The 19,280-nt window shown below is 32.6% G+C and overlaps 1 protein-coding gene across 5 annotated transcripts in view; it reads left to right on the top strand.

The window, feature by feature from the left end:
- Positions 1–19,280, top strand: part of LOC136031795 (rho GTPase-activating protein 7-like) — a 259,438-nt gene that overhangs the window by 178,263 nt on the left and 61,895 nt on the right. The gene's annotated exons all lie outside the window — the stretch shown is intronic.

A 19,280-nucleotide genomic window follows, 5' to 3' on the forward strand; every position in this document is an offset into this window, starting at 1 on the left:
CTAATCAATCATTAGATTATTGAAGAAAATCCCTAAATCAACATAGGAATCACTAAAACCCTGTGATTTTTCACCGAGTGTTAACCCCAATAAATAACAGTTCACTTAGGGATGAATCTTTTATTAAACAGTGGGAAAAAATAAAAATATACTGGATTATAGGTACTTATTCTGTCACATTTACATCACATGTAAATTTTTGCGCTCATCAAACCACCAATTCCTTTTGTTTTTTGAAGGACAAATGATAAGATCCTATAAGAATATCATTTAAAAAAAAAATCAATTAGCCTACCTCAAGCCCAAATGAAACGAATTCCTATTTGGAGCCATAAAAAAAAAAATCAATACCATAAAAAATAACAGTTTGAAAATAAAAATTTACATAAAACTGGCTAGAGGCAAGGCCGTGTCCAGGAAAGGGGGTTTGAACCCATCCCCCCAAAATGTTTGTCCGACTCGTAGTAACGTAACAAAACTCATATAAACAAATTATAAACAAAATATGTTAATCTTAATTTACATAATATGTTAACCCTATACTATATTTAGAAAAAATCAGTAGATTTAGGAAAAGATCACTAGTTTTAAAAAAATTCACTATAAATCACTAGATAAAAGAAAATCACTAGACCACATAAAAATCGCTAGAAATAGTGATGAATCACTAGGGGGTTAATAAATTGTCTGGGGTTGGCAGAATGGGAAAATATTTTCGTTGTGAGGGTTTAGTACTACTTTTTTTTAATGAAAGCATAGTCCTCGCTTTCAGACTAATTGGATGTTATAACTCTTATGAGAGATATTGAATTAATAAATGAACTCATATTGAGCTCAGATTTTATAGAATCAAGGGCTTTACTCTCTCATTTTTAGAGAGCCCTTGTAAATATTTATTTTTCATAATAATTCTAAAAAGCACCTTTTTAGAGAACCCTTGTAATTATTCAATTTTTCTGCTCATCAATCTATCAGTTCTTTATTTATGAATGACAAAGAACAAACGAAAAAAGATAAATTGGATGTTATGACCCTTATTAGAAACTGGAAAATGAAATAATCAATAATAAAACTAATTAAAATAAAAGTATTAATACATAATCTCTTATTGATCACATCTTTTTCAAAATAATCCAAAAAAAGTACTTTGCTCTCTCATTTTTAGAGAGCCCTTGTAAATATTTATTTTTCAAATAATCCTAAAAAGCACTTAGGTCTCTCATTTTTAGAGAACCCATGTAAATATTCAGTTTTTCTGCTCATCAATCTGTCAGTTTCGTATTTATGAACGACGAAGAACAAGAGCCAAAAGATAAATTGGATGTCATTACCCTTATTAGAAATTGATAAATAAAATTAATAATAAAACTATTTATAATAAAAGTATTAATACATAATCTCATATTTAGCTCACATTTTACGAAATCATCCTACAAAAGCCCTTTGGTCTCTCTTTTTTAGAGAACTCTTGTAAATATCCAATTTTTCTGCTCAACATTCTGTTAGATCTCTATTTATAAATGATAAAGAACAAACGACAGAAAAGAAATTGGATTTTATTTATTGGATTTTAGTAAATTAAATAATTAATAATAAAAACTAATTATAATAAAAATATTAATCCATAATCTAACATTGAGCACAAATTTTACAAAATAATCCTAAAAAGCCCTTTAGTCTCTAATTTTTAGATAACCCTTGCAACTATCAAATTTTTTGCTCATCAATCTGTCAGTTATTTTTTTTATCAAACAGTTCGTGGTAACGAACTGTAGTAAGGAACGATTACTGTTTTTTCCCAGGGGTGATTGTATCGATTCAGTGGTCCTAGAATGTCGTGAGAGGGCTCATTCTGACGGGAATTAAAACTTCTAGTGCTCTTTTTAAGTGACTCTAAAAACTATAGGGCAACTAGGCCCCCTCCCACGCTCATTTTTCCCAAAAGTAATCGGATCGAAATTTCAAGATATCCATTTTGTTCATCATAGTATTAAAAGTCTAATAACTATGTCTTTGAGGATGACTTAATCCCCCACAGTCGCCAGGAGAAGAGCCGCAAGTTATGAACTTTGCCCATTGTTTACATATAGTATTGGTTATTGGGAAGTATACAGACGTTCTGAGGGGCAAACCCCCTCATATACGTAATAAAAATATACAAATATAGAAGTTTAATGCGCAAGTTAATTTGCAAGTCACGTATGTTTATTACTAATAAAAAACGTTCTTACAAAAAAAGTTCTAGTGGACTTTTTAAGTGATCAAAAAATTGGAGGGCAACTAGGCACCCCCTCCCGCCCATTTTTTTCAAAAACGTCCGATCAAAACTTTGAAAAAGCCATTTAGCCAAAAAAGTAAATTATGAAAAAAATATGAAGATTTCGTTTTAATTGTTCATGTACGTTGAGCCAAAATCAAAACCTGCATTAATTCAAAATTTTCAGAAATTAAGTAAAATAAACAAGTTTTTTTTTAACTGAAAGTAAGCAGTGACATTAGAACTTAAAACAAACAGAAATTATTCCGTATATGAAAGGAACTGTCCTCTCCTCAATGCCCCGCTCTTTACGCTAAAGTTTGACTCTTTCTCACAACTCTACTTTTTAAAACAATACAACACTTTAGCTTAAAGAGCGGGCATTGAGGAAGGGACAGCTTCTTTCACATACAGAATAATTTCTGTTAGTTTTAAGTTTTAATGTCGCTCCTTACATTCAGTTAGAAAAACAATTTTTTATTTATTTAATGAATGACAAAGAACAAACAACAAAAGATAAACTGGATCTCATTGGATCTCAAATTAGATGTTATGACCGTTACTAAAAGTTAGTAAATAAAATAATTAATAATAAAAACTAATTATGAAAAAAATATTAATACATAATCTCACATTGAGCACATATTTTACGAAATAATCAAAAAAAGCACTTTGGTCTCTCATTTTTAGAGAATCCATGTAAATATTTAATTTTTCTGCTCATCAATCTGTCAGTTCTTTATTTATGAATGACAAAGAACAAACGACAAAAGATAAATTGGATGTTATGATTCTTATTAGAAATTGAAAAATAAAATAATCAATAATAAAACTAATTAAAATAAAAGTATTAATGCATAATCTCTTATTGAGCGCACATTTTACAAAATAATCCCAAAAAGCACTTTGATCTCTCATTTTAGAGAACCCTTGTAAATATAAAATTTTTCTGCTCATCAATCTGTCAGTCCCTTATTTCTTAATGGTGAAAAACAAATGATAAAAGACAAATTGGATGTCATGACCCTTGTTAGAGATGTTACATTAATAAATGATCTTTTGGAGCTCAAGAAAAAACGAAAATATTCTAGGCGGTATCATTAGCACCGAATACTTAAGAAAATAATCAATTTTCTTCTGTTTTTTATCATGTTTTTTCTTTACCTCACCCATGGATATGAATTTTTTTCCAATCCCTAGTGAACTTACGTGAGAGACTGCCCAAGGCAAGGGACAGAGGCTGTTTTAAGGGAAAGACAGAGGGGGTACTTGCCCCGGGTGCAGAAATTTTTAGGGTGCAAAACTTTTCAAACAAGTAATCTAACGGTTATAGTCATTTTAAAAGTTTTTTGGATTTTGTTAATAAAGTAGGTGCAGTTAGTAAATGAAAATAACTCATAAATTGTTTTAATTAATAATATAAGTTAAAAAAATAAATAACTAATAATAATAATAAAATAATGAATAATAACTTAAATAATAGATTAAAAAATATTAATTCATTAATAAATTGATAATAATTTGTCAATAAATAAATATTTTGTTACAATTTGACCTGAAAATTTTGTGGGAGACAGGAGTAAAAACACTAATCAAGATTTTGCCCCGCGCGCAAGAAAGGCCAGAGCAGGTCCTGGCAAAGGGTGAATATTTCACCAAAAATTAATTTTCTAAAAAATATGTGTGTCTGTTTGTGTATACTTTGCTTCAAAATGTGCCTTCTTATCCGTTTTTTTATTGTGTCCTTAAAATAGGGGAGGGGGTACAAGGTAAGCATGCCTTACATCCACATGCAATTGTTATTCTTGTAAGATACAAGGCAGGCATGTGCAGTGGGATGTAGTATTGTTGAAAAAACGAGAAATATCCCTCAGAAAATGAAAGGAGTTTTTGGGGAATTCAAATAGGCTCTAAAAATCAATATTTAAATAAATTGTGTTTTACATTTAGCTTTATTCTAAAACTGAAAGGAATTCCATTAACGCTGTACTGTTTAACCGTTAACTGTTCAAGAAACTTTGATTTATTCTTAAGGCTTATTATTGTAAACCTTACGGGAACTGGGATTACTGTTCTTCCTTTTGTCAAACAGTTCGTGGTAACGAACTGTAAGTAAAGAGTGACCCGGCTCAATAGTAACCATAACTCTAAAAAACGGAATTTTGATACCAAAAGAATTGGCTTATTATGCTGATTTCAAATATGTAAGTTTCAATAAGTCTAATCTTACCCATTAAAGGCTACGATCATGAACAAAATTTGCTTGATTTTTGGAAAAAGGAGAAACACCCCTAAAATTAATAGAATCTTAATTAAAATCACACCATCAGATTCAGCTTATCAGAAAATCTCATTTTATATTTTTTTGGCAAAAGAAAGGTCACGAATGCGTGCTTATTTGTTTTTTTTTGCCCATGGGTGATCGTATCGACCCAGTGGTCCTAGAATATCGTGATAGGGCTCGTTCGGACGGAAATTAAAAGTTCTAGTACTCTTTGAAACGACCAAAAAGATTAGAGGGCAACTATGAACCCTCCTTGCCCTTTTTCCCCAAAATCGTCTGACCAAATTTTAAGATTGACATTTTGTTCATCATTGTTGAAAGGCCCAATAACTATGCCTTAGACACAGCATGACCCCCCTCCAACCACAGCCCCAGGGGAAAGTTCTTTAAGTTATAAAATTTGTCCATTGTTTGCGCATAGTATTTGTTATTAGGAAATACGTATACATTTTCGGGTCGGGGGGGGGACGAATTTTCTGCTGGGGTTTTTCCACGGTGGGATTTTCCATGGGAAGGGAGTCCAGAGGTGAACTTGTCAGGGAGAATTATACACTGAAGGAATTTGCAGAAATTCCTATATAAAATTCTTTTTATATGTCTTGCTCTCTTTTCCGTCTCAATTTTACGCGTCGAGTTGTTAAGGGTGATTGCCCGGGGTAAATTTTCACCGGGATTGAATTGTCTACAGGATATTTTTGTGGGCATTGGGGATTTCTCGGTGGAGGTGGGACCCGATTTCACGGCATTATTTAAAAAAAATGGTCAAAAATTAAACAAAGAAAAAACCCAGCTTTTTCAGCCGAAAGTAAGAAGGAACATTAACACTTAAAACGAACAAGAATTGTCAAGTATATGAAGGGGGACTACCCCCTCCTTAACACCTCGCTCTTTGCGCTATTGTTACAATTCTTTAAAAACGACTCCTGAAACACAAGGGTCGTTTAGTTAGAACAATAAAAAGTTTTTTTTTAATACTAAAAAACATTAGCGCAAAGAGTGAGATGTTAAGGAGGGGGCAGTCCCCTTCATATGCTTAATAATTTTGTTCTTTTTTAAGTCTTAATGTTACTTCTTACTTTCAGTTGAATCAACTTGGTTTTTTTTTAATGTGTTCGACTTTTAATCATTTGCTTACTTTCTAATGATGAACAGTTTTATAATTTTCTTGCACTACTTCCATGTTTTATAGAGTATGGGCTTACCACCAGCGGTGCCAACTCACAAAAACGAGGGGAGGGGGGGGCAAGGATTTTTTCTTTCGATTGTTTCAAGAAGATAAAAAAGGCATTTTTCAAAGTCCAGGTTGAGGTTATACTTTTTTCAAAACACAAAAAGATTTTTCAAAAAACAACAACAGGGGAGTGATTTCCCCCCTTCCTAGCTCTTGATAACCACTAAAAAAATTGCACAATGTAGGTTTTTGGGGAATATCATTTTCCAAAATTATTGTAAACTATGAATTGATTCTAATTGGTAACGATGAGGGTAACTATGAATGCTAAGAACTAGCTCAAAAACTAGATTTATTTTCAATCATCGAATTTTAGTTTTAATCTGAAAATTTGAGGAGAAGTCGTAAATTTGAGTCTATCCAATAAAAAAATTTTCTAATCAACCTTCAGAATTCGAATATCCCTTATTTTGCCTTCCTTTAGAGTCTAAGGAAACTAGAATAAAAAACCCTCAAAAAATCAAACCATTATTTTTCCCCGTGAGGAAAGACATTCTTGAACTTTATGCTTAAACCAATATTTCATTCATTGGGGAGATAAATAAAAAAGAAAATGGTTTGTATCAAATGCACTTTTTGGACTTCTAAAAAGAAAATGAAATTAAAAGAAATGTTCAAAAGAAATGTAAAAAAAAAATGTTGAAAAGAAATGTAAAAAAATGGAAGTGATGAAAGTGCTTCCTCTCCTGTGATCAAGTTTTGGGCTACCCAAAAAGCTTCTGTTTTCTTTGTCTCTTTTAACTCCATAGAGTAACTACACATCTTAAAAATTTATATGGGTGCCCTTCGAAATTTTTCCATGGGGTAAGGCACCTGCAATATGTTTCCAGGAGGTTGCGATAACAAAATTACCAAATTGGTTTTTAAGTTTTTTCCGAATATCACAGAATTTTACTCTATTTACGTATTTTGGTCTTTCAGCGGTGGAGATGAGAGTGACACCCTGGGTAAATCGAACTAAATTTATTTAAATTAGTCCTTAACAAAAGTTAGTTAATATCTTTGCTACGGAATTTCAGAATTTTTTTTTCTTTGAATACTTGTCAGGCTTTTGCTCGTGCCCCACCCAGGCGAATTCCAACATTTTGTTTGCGCAGTTGTTGTCAGTTTGGTGTTGAAACATTTTTTGTCTATTGCTAAAGCGCATATTCTCAAAGAATTTTGTCTGTGCGCTTTCACAAATTTTGTAAGAATACGCTTGTATGAATATTTATATTATCTTAAAACGTCCTTTATGCACGTTCATTTATTTTTATTCTTCTCACGAAAATCCTCAAGAATTGTTGAATTTTAAAGGACAAATTTTTTCATCCAAAATTAATTTGACGCGCGACTGTGGTGCTTAGAATAGGCAAATTATTTGAAAAACAAAAGAAATCGTTGGAAAAAAGTATCAAATCTTTTGTGTTTTTTTTTTGGGGGGGGGACTGGCCTGAAAAAAGAGCCTGGAAAGGAAGGCCGACTTTCATTTTTTTTATGGGAGAACGAGGAGGTCTTGGTAACGGAAGGTTTTAGCCAAGGTAAAATGATTTAAGGTAATAACATGTGGCTTGATCTCACCCAGCACGGTACTTGTAGGGGGAGGCAGTGGTCAACCTGGGCCCTTCGCTCCATTGCTTAATCTATGCCTTTAGGTATTCATAATGATATCCCTGTATATGCATTTGAATAACAAGGACAAGGAAATGACTCGATCCTTATTCTAAACAAAAAATCCCTTCTTCCTAGACCCCATCTGGCTACACTTGAAATGACCGCAAAAATTTGCCTACCTTTCGCCAGTACTCTACATTAACCCGAGCGAATTTGCTTTTCCCTAGTCATTTACCTTTCTCAGGCCCTGCATGTGAGTCTTCAGGGTATTATTTTTTGGAGGGACTGGTTCCTTCTCCAATTGGTACAAGAATTCTGTAGGCATACTCATTAGAAGTAAAAGTATTATCTGTGGGCTTGGTACTTATGTATTATAGCAACCCCACTCAAGAGGTGAAGTTAGGTTAATCCTAATGAAATATACAAAAATATGATAAAAATATAATATTCTAGAAACAAAATTACGAAAATTACAACAGAGAATTATGGAAAGCAGGCCGCCCAGAACGCATTATATTAAATACCTAACCACCTTTCTATATTAAATATTTAATTAAAATATACCCGAATTATAGTTTTTCTCACCAAGACTCAGCTAATTATAACCGATTGCAGACAGACAAACCGGTTCTCCTCAGATGAAAAAACTTTGGCGGGGTCGGCACAATACATAAGTACCATGAGCTTTATTAACAATTCTTCCAAGAGCTGTTTTATTATTTCAAAATAATTCATGCTTTGATGCACATGTATTCATAATTTTGCAGTTTATTAGTCCTACTTGTGGCTTTATTTTTTTACTTTTTTTCATGGACCGTGTACACTTCAAGAAAATTGGTTTCCGGTATTTTTTTTTCCGCCATTCGTTCATTACTGCTGGTTTTCACGCACTTAAGAGCCAAGCATGTGACATTGATGAATTGTGTATTTAAAGTTTTTAGGCGGCCAATTTTTGTAGATCCAGTGAGTAATTAGGCCGAATTGTAGCGCATCTCAGTGGCTCTGGATAGCGTCATGTTCCTCAGCTGTTTCATCTTGGGAGAGCTTTGTTTTCCTCGTATGTAAAACAGTTGATCGTACATACCAGGCGCTTACAGGTTGAATATATTATCATCTGAGTTTTTGAATTTTGATCAGTTGAAGTTTGACTGGTTAGTCAGTCACATATATATTGGGTGATAATTTAAAAACGATTCTTGTTGTTTTTCGTTGGATTATCGAGTTCTGTAATGTTCTGTTGTAGAGACTAAGATTATTTAAAATTTCATGAACTATAAAGTGAATTCTTAAGTTTTGAATTTGTGCAAAGTACTGAACTATTGCATTTACATGGACGTTTGTTATCTACAACTGACAAATCATAGTGATTTAAGTTAACCCATTGGATTAATTGCAGTATGTGCTGGTCCATAATTGTAAACGAATTATCTGAGGTCTAGCTTTGCCTCAAAACACTTAAACTAGAGACATCCCACTCCAGGTTTGGAATAAATAGTGCTTTTGTGCCAAGTATGTGTTAAGTACTGGACGAAAACAGTTTGGAGGCTAGCTCTAGCTTAGAGTGACCTTGTTTGAAATTGTTCTTTATCTTGGTGGGTGTACTAGTTTATCCAAATTATGAAATAAGGTCAATCACATCTGTTGAACGTCATTGTTTTTGTCAATCTAAGAACAATTGTCATTCAGTTTGAGAAGTCGACAAAAATCATCCCCTTCTACAATGGGGTTGACATTCTGTGAAATCTGGAATTAAAGTCGACCATTTTTGTATCATATTACAAATTCATATCAGACTTCGGGTCTCACGGGTACATCATCTGTTTCTTGCTAAGGTTGAGGTTGAGTTTTATTATTTTGCTGAGTTGACTCTGACAGATGACCAGTTGGTAGTTTTGATAAAACATGTGGTGACATCCATTCTGGATAATAGAGAAAGGCTAGCTATTATAGCTTGATTGAGGAAGTAAAAGAAATTTAACTATATTGGCTTCCAATATTGTGCATAGATCCGCGAAAGAGTTGCGATTCTTTAAAAGTATTGGAATAAATACTGGGTTTGAAGGAAATACATATTTGGACTAGACAAGTGCACCCTAAGCAGTGAAATAAGATATTCTGAGATTGTTTGAACTGTAATATCTCTCGAACTTCTCTGAATACGAAACATTAAACATACCAATAGTTCGGCCCTAATTACTTGAAAGAGTTGGTGTTTCTAAAAATTCATCGTGGTTGACGGCTTTGAACAACTGGAGGATTATTTGAAGTGTCTCACGTTCGTCGAAACCAACGAATCGGATTACTTTATTGCCTTTCCAAGAAATATTGATCAGCGACAAAAAAAAGTGTCACTTAATTCAAAGATTGATTTTATTGATGGTGGCAAAATCTCTAATATCATTACTTAGCAAGAAGCAGAGGTTTCAAAGAGATTACTTCTTGAAAACATCGCATTGCTATTTAATTGAAGTGCCTGATAGTATTGGACTGTTGACAACGCTGGAACGTTTAGGTATTCCTCTGGATTCAAAAAACTGACGTTCAAATTAGACTGAATCAATTTAAGCTGGTAAAACTTTATCTGGCAAGCCTACTACATTATATCCACGGTGGATTAAGCTTTGAAGTTAATAAAGTTGTACAACATGCATTAGTTGAAGATTAGACAGTCTTTCATCATTAGATTGATAGCTTTTAGCGGTTTTCATAGACAATTCTTTATGTAAAAGTCAAGTACAAATTAAGATCCATGCTGCCGTTTGGCATAATGAAGATATATCTTAATAGAATTTCAAGGGCATTAGTAGAAAATTGCTTATAGAGTGAAACAGCATATTTAAATTTGCAATATTTCGCTAATTAGTGACTGCTGATTTTCAGTTGAAAAAGAGGAAGGAACAAATGGAGATTATAGTGTTAATGAGGTCGATGTGTTTAACGGTTGAGATTTTGCGGTTTTTGCGTCGTTTTGTGTTTTGATTACTGTAAAAATAAACAGTGTCAACTTTGTTTTGTGAAACATGGGTATGAAAGAGTATCAGTTTACAAGGACTTTAAGTCAGAGACTACCCTCACTTGAGAGACTTACAAGACGAAGGAATAGTAGCCTCATAAGGCGGCCCTTTTGGAGTAGTAGAATTGACAATTCTGGTAGGTTTCATTTTGCAGACAACTTTATTAGGTCATGACCTAAATTGTGCCAGTATCATCCATGTAATTGGTATTAAACGTGGTTGTCTGCCAAGCTTTACATCTCCTCCCTAAACTAAATAAAATATATAACAAGTATATAATTAGACAGTATTCTGATATAAAACTACTACTAATACTACTAACAACTCACTGCAGCACCGAGCCGCTTGAGGCCAACACAGCTACGCACACTCTTCCTCCATCCCAATCTATTTAAAGCCCTCCTCTTTAGTCCCTGTCAATAAGTTACCATTTCCCTTAAAAAAATACATCCTTAAAAAACGGATAGAGTGCATAATTCGACTCCTCATTCAGAACTAGTCACAATTGGGTAGCAGACCCCCCCAACTAATTCAGTATAATCCCTGGATGTAACCTTAGGCTATATACAAAATTTTGCTCACTTGTTTTCTCAAATTGTTATTATTTGGCAACTGGCGATGAGAAATATGTACAAAAATCCGAAACAAATCTTAAGAAATAGTTTAAAGGGAAATTCTCTTGGGTATACAGAATTAAGAGTCAATCAAGAGTTCTACCAATAAAGCTTCAAAAGGTAAAAGTTGACCTAGTCAGATTAGTCTATTAGTTTCTCAGTCGAGATGTTTCGGTTGGGGAAGGGGCAATAACCTCCTAGATTAGGCTAAAAACAACTTTTTTGTATTTTTTAAAAATTAAATCTGAAAATTAAAATTGCCTCCACCCTGGATTTTTGAAAATATCGTTTTGTATCTTCTTAAAAAATGAAAACAAATCCTTTCCCTCCCCCCTTAATTTTCCAAAATAGGGCCTCTGCAAGAATCCTGTCGGAGAGGCATGGATAAAAATGATGGTATTGCTGTCAATAGCCCCAAAGTCTCGTAGGTTTTCTTGTTTTTACTTTTACAATAAAATAGGGTTCTTGTGTATTAAACCGACCACATTTGAAAAGTGAAGAAAGTTAGGTTCATCGTAATGAAATATAGCAAAATCTGATGAAAATATAATAATTCAGTTTTCAAAATTATAGAAGCTACAACAGAGAATTATGGAAAGCAGGTCAATCAGAACGCATTATATTAAATACCTAACCAACTCTATATATTAAACATTTAATTAAAATATACCTGCATAGTAGTTTATCTCACTCAGGCTAAGCTGATTATCTCCGGGTGCACACAGCGAAACCGGTTTTAAACAGACCAAGAACAACAGTGTGGTCGGTATAATACACAAGTACCTAAAACAGATCAGGTCTGCCAGTCCTGGTTTACAGAAAAAAAACTTTGAAAAACACATGAAAAATGTGTTTATATTCATTTTTGTTACGTTTTAACGAGTGGGACAAACATTTCGGAAGAGGGGAGGGGAGTTCAAACCCCCCTAAACCCACTGGATACGGCTTGGTCTAGTTCCTTTGAATAAACAGGTTTTTCCACAGTCTGGAATCTCTCTTCGTCTGTGATTGAGTCCTAAATAATTATTTGAAAAGATAAACAAATTTGATAAGTCTACTGTTACTATGGGCCCATTGTGTTGGGTGATCACCTTTGAAAATTTGAAACCTCATAATCTCATTAATAAAAACGTGCTGCATGTTAAAAAGTAAGACTTTTATTTTTTGTGTGTTTCTTTAAGTTTTTATATATCCTAGGGCTATATCTGGGACTTCAGAACAGGGAGGGAGAGGGGATTTTTCAGAAAACTGACAACATTTATTGGGAAGGACCAAGGGAAAGAAAGGCCCTTGTTTATGTAAAGTAAGCAATCTAATGGTACTACTTCTATTGAGATGTTTCTTCGAGGAAAATGGTAATTCTAAACTGTTACCTAGGAATGTTGTCAAATTTTCAGTGGCAGCCTTATAATGGGCATCTTTATTTTCTTAACTAATACTGGAAATAATGAAATATGATAAAAGGTAAGACGTATGATTTCTACTAAATGATCGAACTGAATCAAGGATGTTTGTTTAAAACTATTCTACCCTAGTTAGGTACCTGTTTTGTCGATCATTTTTTAATTGACTGTATTGAGGTTGAGAGTTTCGATTACAAATTCACTACTGGGAATGAAAGCAGTCTACGGTTACTATGGGCCCATTGTGTTGGGTGGTCACCTTTGAATTATTTATTTGATTTATAGTTTTAAATATTCGGTATATTACGACTTATACTTACTTACTACACGACTGCCTGTCCATGGACTATTCTTTGTGGTTGATTGTGTATGGCTATGCCGCTTGACCTATGTAATTGGATGGATGAGTAGGGTTAAGGACTCGTTCAAGTACTTATCTATATCAGTTACTAAAGCAGGAAAACAATCTTCCCTTCTCCTTGTGACAGTAAAATCTAGTTATTCTAATTCTAGTTATTTTAGTTAGGTTAGGAAAATGAAACTTTCAGGGATGAATCTACATACTAAAGTATGTCCCGGAAAGGTATTTTGAAGCAACTGCCTCCACTCCTTCTCCCTCTAGAGGGCCCTGACCTTTGATGACCTTTAAAAATACGTGTGTTATAAAAGTGAAACCTTGCAAAGTAGATCTTCTGCTTAATTGAAGTACGACAAAATTGTTTTCAGCTTCATAACTTTGCTCAATTCCATTTTATAAGGTTTTAAAGATATGCAAATACATTTCTGAAAATTAACAGAAAAAGCAACTAGTAACTGAAAATTAAGGTAAAATGTTGTTTTGTCAAAATTTCAATAGGTATAGACCTGTCATGTAGGCAAATTTCAGAGCCCTCTAGAGGGAGAAGGAGTGAGGTGAGTACTTTAAAATACCTTCTCGGGACATACTTTAGCCTGTAGACTCATACCTGAAAGTTTCATTTTTCCTAACCTAAACCCTTTCCAAGATAGCAAGAAGTCAAATAACTAGAATTTTACCGTTTTTTTATTATTATTTGTTTTTCATTATTTATCATTTAATATTTATTATTTTTTATACTTTGTATTTTTTGTGTTTGATTTTGTGGTGTGTGTTTGTTTCTGTGTTTCTGCTGTTGCATTGGTGATTTCTTTTTTCACTATGGGTCTATGTAAAGTTTCCCCTCTGATATTGTCACTGTTGCCCTCCCAATTAATGAAGATACCCCCATTTTCTCTTTATTGTAAAGTGTAAAATCAGAAAAAAACGCCTTTTTGGCGAGAGAAAGTGTTTCGATGATATATAATCAATATTTTTAGTTTTTAACGAAGAGGTTTTGGTCATTCAGATTTTTATCAATTGAGTACATTGCAATTTCGGGTCTAAGATTAACAACCCAAAATGTGTTGTTTGCCAAAAAAATAAATATTTTTAATTGGCTTAACATGTATTCTTCCATTATTTTAATCACAAATTTTCGATTTGAAATAAGTATTTTTATGAAAAAAGAGTTATTTTGATGATACACAATCAATATTTTCTAGCGAAGTTTTTATCATTTAAATCAAACACATGTTTTAAAAAAAATTAAAATTAAAAAAAAATTAATTAAAAATTAAAAATTAATAAAAAAAATTAAAAATAAAAAAAAAAATCTTATTTCAGCACAACGATGTTCTTCGACTCTATTTCATCCGTCCTGCTTCTTTACTACTTTGTTTATTACAAATTTTTAGATTTGGAATAACATCAATTTAAATAAAATAAGTTCACAACATTCAATCAAAATTTTTAATTTATTTTCGTTTTAAGTTTTAATTGAAATTTTTGGCCTTAAAATTTCATTGAATAAGTTTTAAATCTTTGGCCTGTAATTAGTGGCCAAACTCCATGGCAAATAAAAAAATATATAATAAAAATAAAAAAATAAAATAAAAATGCTAATATGTTTTAATACAGTTCAAAAATATCCCAGGCCCTATATGGCAGTGATGGCAATTGACAAAACTGTAAGAGGTGTAAAATGTATTTTCAAGATCTAGGGAAGGCACAATTTTTGTTTTTCAACTTTTCGAGCATAAGAAAAGAGGCATTTTTCTATGAAAATACAAAATAAATTATTGTTCTAAATATAGGGGGAGGGGTATAAAAGACAGATGGACACCTCCCCCTCAATTGATGCCCCTTGCTAAACATCTGTTCCTTCTGTCTTGCTACCCTTCGACTTAATAAAGATGCTTATGTAATATACAAACTTTCAAACACCAGGACTAATTTACTTTCTTTTTTTCTGCTTTGCTTTCATTCTTTAGTCTCTTGTGAGCCGTTTTAAACAAACAAAATTAAGCTCTCTTTTTTATGGCTCTGATAATAATCCCGAACGAATGTGTAATAAAGCTTTAAAAATAGGAACAAATTGCTTGTCTTGGCTTAGTTGAGAAACTCATAAATTTTTCATATTAAGTGGATCTCTCAGTTTTTAGGCGATAAAAAACAGCTTCCCTTGTAATATATTTTTTCCGAGATATAATTCTAGTTAAATTTGAATTTGGCAAAGCTCCAAATGGTTCTTTTCTAATTGCTGTATGAACTGTAATGGGTTATTTTAACTTAACAGGACTATTAGTGTTCTATGACGATTAACCCCTATTGTTCCTCATTTTCCCAAAATCATCGCTCTTAATGCAATTTTATTTGGTAAAATTCTAGTTTTGGGGCTTTTTTGTATTGGGAAGAAATTGAGTTAGAATGAAACTCCTAGGAATGCATCCAGAGCCTTAATGATATCCTGGGATGGTATTTTAAAGCACCTACTCCCACTTCATCTCCCTCCTGAGGGCACTCACCTTTGATGACCTTCAACAATCTTCTGTTTAAATGAGGCTCAAGAAAAAGGTTTTGAGTTTCATAGCTTCGCTCAGTTCTGATTTGAATGTTTTTAAACGTTTGTAAATTTGTTTGTTAGATTTTAGGGAAGAATTCTCGATATGGCTTAAAATTCTAAAGGAAAATTCTACTAGAATAACGGGTATGATATTTTCAAAAACACAAGCCAATGGAAAGAAATTGAAAACTTAGAATTATGGTATGACATTTTTTTTGTCAGTATCTTGGCAGGTCATGTCAGAATTGAAGTTTTTTTTGGGCTGCCAAATATTCACGTCCTCGATAAGGAAACAAATTTCAAGTGGGGAAATATTCGGATCGCCTGTACTTCGTACCAGAAATCTATACTTTTCAAATCTTCAACAAAACTTCTTTTTTGTTTATAATTAAAAGACAGTGTTTCTTCTAAAGCTAAGTTCTGACAGGAGTCGGAGTTTTATTTTTCGGCAGCCAATTATTCGGGTAACCGACAAAAAAAAAATTCAAGTTGGTAAATATTCGGATCGCCTTCGTTTCGTATCAAAAATCCAAACTTTTCAATAAAACTTTCTGTTTGTAATTAAAAAAAAATCTTCTAAAGCAATGTCCTGGCAAGAGTGATGTTTGTTTGGCTGCTGAATATTCACATAAGAAAAAAGAAAAAAAAATCTTCAAGTAAGTGAATTTTCGGATCGTCCCTATTTCGCACCAAAAAACCATAGTTTTTAAGAAAACTGGTTTTGTTTGTAATTAAAAAAATAAATATTGTTTCTTCTAAAGCTTAGTTCCGACTGGAGTTGAAGTTTGTTTCGTAAGCCGAACAGTCGAATCACCGTAATAAAAAATTCTCTTCAAAGCCCTAAAAATAGCAAAAGGCTAGACACAGTAGCTTAGCAGTATTAACCCTGGGTATATTTTTGGTTCCTACATTTTTGACTAATTTATTTCAACTCCTTTCCAACATAGCAAGAAGCCACAGAACAAGAAGTTTACCTAATAATTTATGTAAATTATATGTACAAAACTTCAAAATACCTCACCAAATGACGTTTCCTCCAGTTTCCTCATTCGCTGAAAAGTGTAAAATTTGCTTTTGAAAATTGTACAATGAAAGAAGGTAATAAGAGAATCTTCCTAATTGATGTAAGGGTGGCTCGGATATCATCTCTTGGCAATAAAACCAGAAATATTTACGACTAGTGGCAACCTCTTAATGGTGGTTTTGGCCTCTCTTGCGCCCGGAACAAAATCTTGATTAGCACCCTCCTGTCTCCCACAAAATTTTCTGGCCAAATTTTAGCCAAATTTTATTTATTTCAAAAATATTTTCACTTTATTAATTAATAGTAATTTACTTTTTGTTTATTTTTCAAGTTATTTAAATATTACTAATCATTTTAATTTAATTATTTTTAATATTATTATGAAATTATTTTTATTTCTAATTGATTTTTTAATTAACTAATAAACAATTTTTAATTATTTTCATTTATTAACTGCGTCCTCTACTTTATTTTATTAAAAATATAATTTCAGATGTCATAAATTGATTATGACTGTTAGATTATTTACTTGAAATTTCGTGCCCCTATAATTTCTGCACCCAGGACAACTGCCCCCTTTGTCCCTCTCCTATAGCCACCTCTTCAACCCCTTGCCGTGGCATGAGCACTATAAACCCAACAAGGGTTTCGATGGGACAAGAGGAAGAATCAGAGGCATAAGTATGTGCACCTGTGACAGACAGTGCATAGCCCATTGACTTTGAACTGTGCAGGAGCATTAGCCACTCCCTGCTAGGCTAGTTATATTCACATCATCAATTGTAAACTGTTAAACAGCCTTGATCTTGGTATGTTATTTGGTTGAGCCCCCTGTCCGTGTTTGTGCTTATGTACTGCGTGGAGTGCGCAAAGTGTTTTGTCTACTATGATGATAGATGACTTTATATGATCCCTAGTTGATAGATTGTGACCCACCCTCTATTTCTCTTATGTATATGAACCTGGTAATTGTTTTCATTGCAACAGCTCATGGTATTGAACTTACTTTGAGACATCTGTTTTTAACTGTTCCGAAAATGCTGCGTCCGGAATTTTTAGAAGTAATTTCTGTCAAGACCCGAATACCCGACCAAATTGAAGGACTGTTGGATAGATGTGTTGTTTTTTGCGAAAATTTTAAGAGCATACAAGCACAATCTCGAGTGTGATAGAACAAAGCATGCTTTAGATTACAAAGGATAATGAAAAAGATATCCGATAATTTGAATTGGTTTAGTGGAAGCTCACAAAACTAAATATATTTTGAAAACTTTAAATTACTAATTATTATCAATTAAACTAATTGAAATTGCCAATTCTAATTTTTTGAATTTCTTTAGTAGAAGCTTATACAACTACACATATCTTAAGCACATTAAATTACCGACTATTACCAATCGAATTACTTGAAATTTTCAAAGACAGTGAAAAGGATATCCGATTGTTCGAATTGGTTTAGGGGAAAAATATATATTTTAAAAGATAGTAATAATCGAGAATATGAACATAAGTTACAAAGACCTGCGTATGCAGTTTTGTAGTAAAATAATTATGCAGTATAAAATATATATATATATATATATATATATATATATATATATATATATATATATATATATATATATATATATATATATATATATATATATATATATACATGTATATAGGCTATAGTGCGCAGTATAATAAAAAAAAATCTTGAGCTTTTCTCTTAAGTTTGTGAGTTGAGTGAGTTGTCACTGAGGATAATCAAGATGAATTCTGATTTTTGAATTAGTTTAATGGAAGCTTATACAACTATACAGATTTTAAGCACATTAAATTACCAATTATTACAAAGCAAGTTACTTTAAATTGCTGCAAATCAATCATGAGTTGTCAGTGGGATGGTAGATTTTTTACAGACCAAAAAAAAATTGTCAAAGTTAATCAATTAGGTTTGCTTATTTGTTTGTAAGGTTCAACGTGGCAACTTTGGCAAGGATGTAATGCCGCCCTAAAAACTTCTTAATTTTGAAACAACCGAACGAAACATTTTAGAAAATTGTGGTTTTCAAGCATGAAGAGACCGAGATGACAAACCAACCTATTTACTTTGAAAAATCCCAAGTACTTTGTCTAGTGACAGAAAATAATGGTGATGCAAGTGTGCTTTGATTATGACACAAATAAAACCACATTATCCGGTGTCAGAAAAAATAAACAGTGATACTTGGTGATGACCAAAGAAATTGACGCCCCAAAAATGATGACAAAATGCACTTACAGCAAATTGCTATAGAGCTATAAGCTATATAATATAATATAAGCTATATATTATATATATATTATATAAGCAATATAAGCTATTTAATCAAATGGTAGTTGTTATGATAGTCATGTATGTATGCAAAGTATGTACGTAAGTCAAGTATGTACGTAAATGTACGTTATGGTTCTCTGACTCCTGTCTCACAAGATAGTTTTCAAAGTGCAGATTCCACTCTAAAAAAATGAGCATGTGGTACTTCCATAGACTGTATTGGGACAAGGATCGCTAGTTCAGTGAGTATATTTGTCAGAGTCCAAATTTATTGGCCAGTTAGTTTTAATTTTTGTTGGTGGTTATTTTTATATTTCATGCTCTTGAAAGATATTTTTACTTTTTTGTCGACTATTGTTATGAGGCCATTCCATGGTTTTATAACATGTGGTTTTCTTTTGAGACTACGAAAATTGTAATAGCCTAAAAGAGAAAAAATAATTTTACACATAATATTTTGACTTTATTTTGTGTATGGCTTTATAATACTACACTACTAAGCCTGTTTTGAGTCTCTTGTGCTTTGAATTCAGAGAATTTGCCTGCATTAAATTGTACTATAAAAAATCTATTAAAATCACTTTGCTTTTTTACAGGGATCCAAAACCCTTTTTAAACTTTTGTGACCTGTCTGAAATTTATCACGTGACCTTGTATC

This window comes from Artemia franciscana, chromosome 10 (assembly GCF_032884065.1).
Source record: "Artemia franciscana chromosome 10, ASM3288406v1, whole genome shotgun sequence".
NCBI classification, from domain to species: Eukaryota; Metazoa; Arthropoda; class Branchiopoda; order Anostraca; family Artemiidae; genus Artemia; species Artemia franciscana.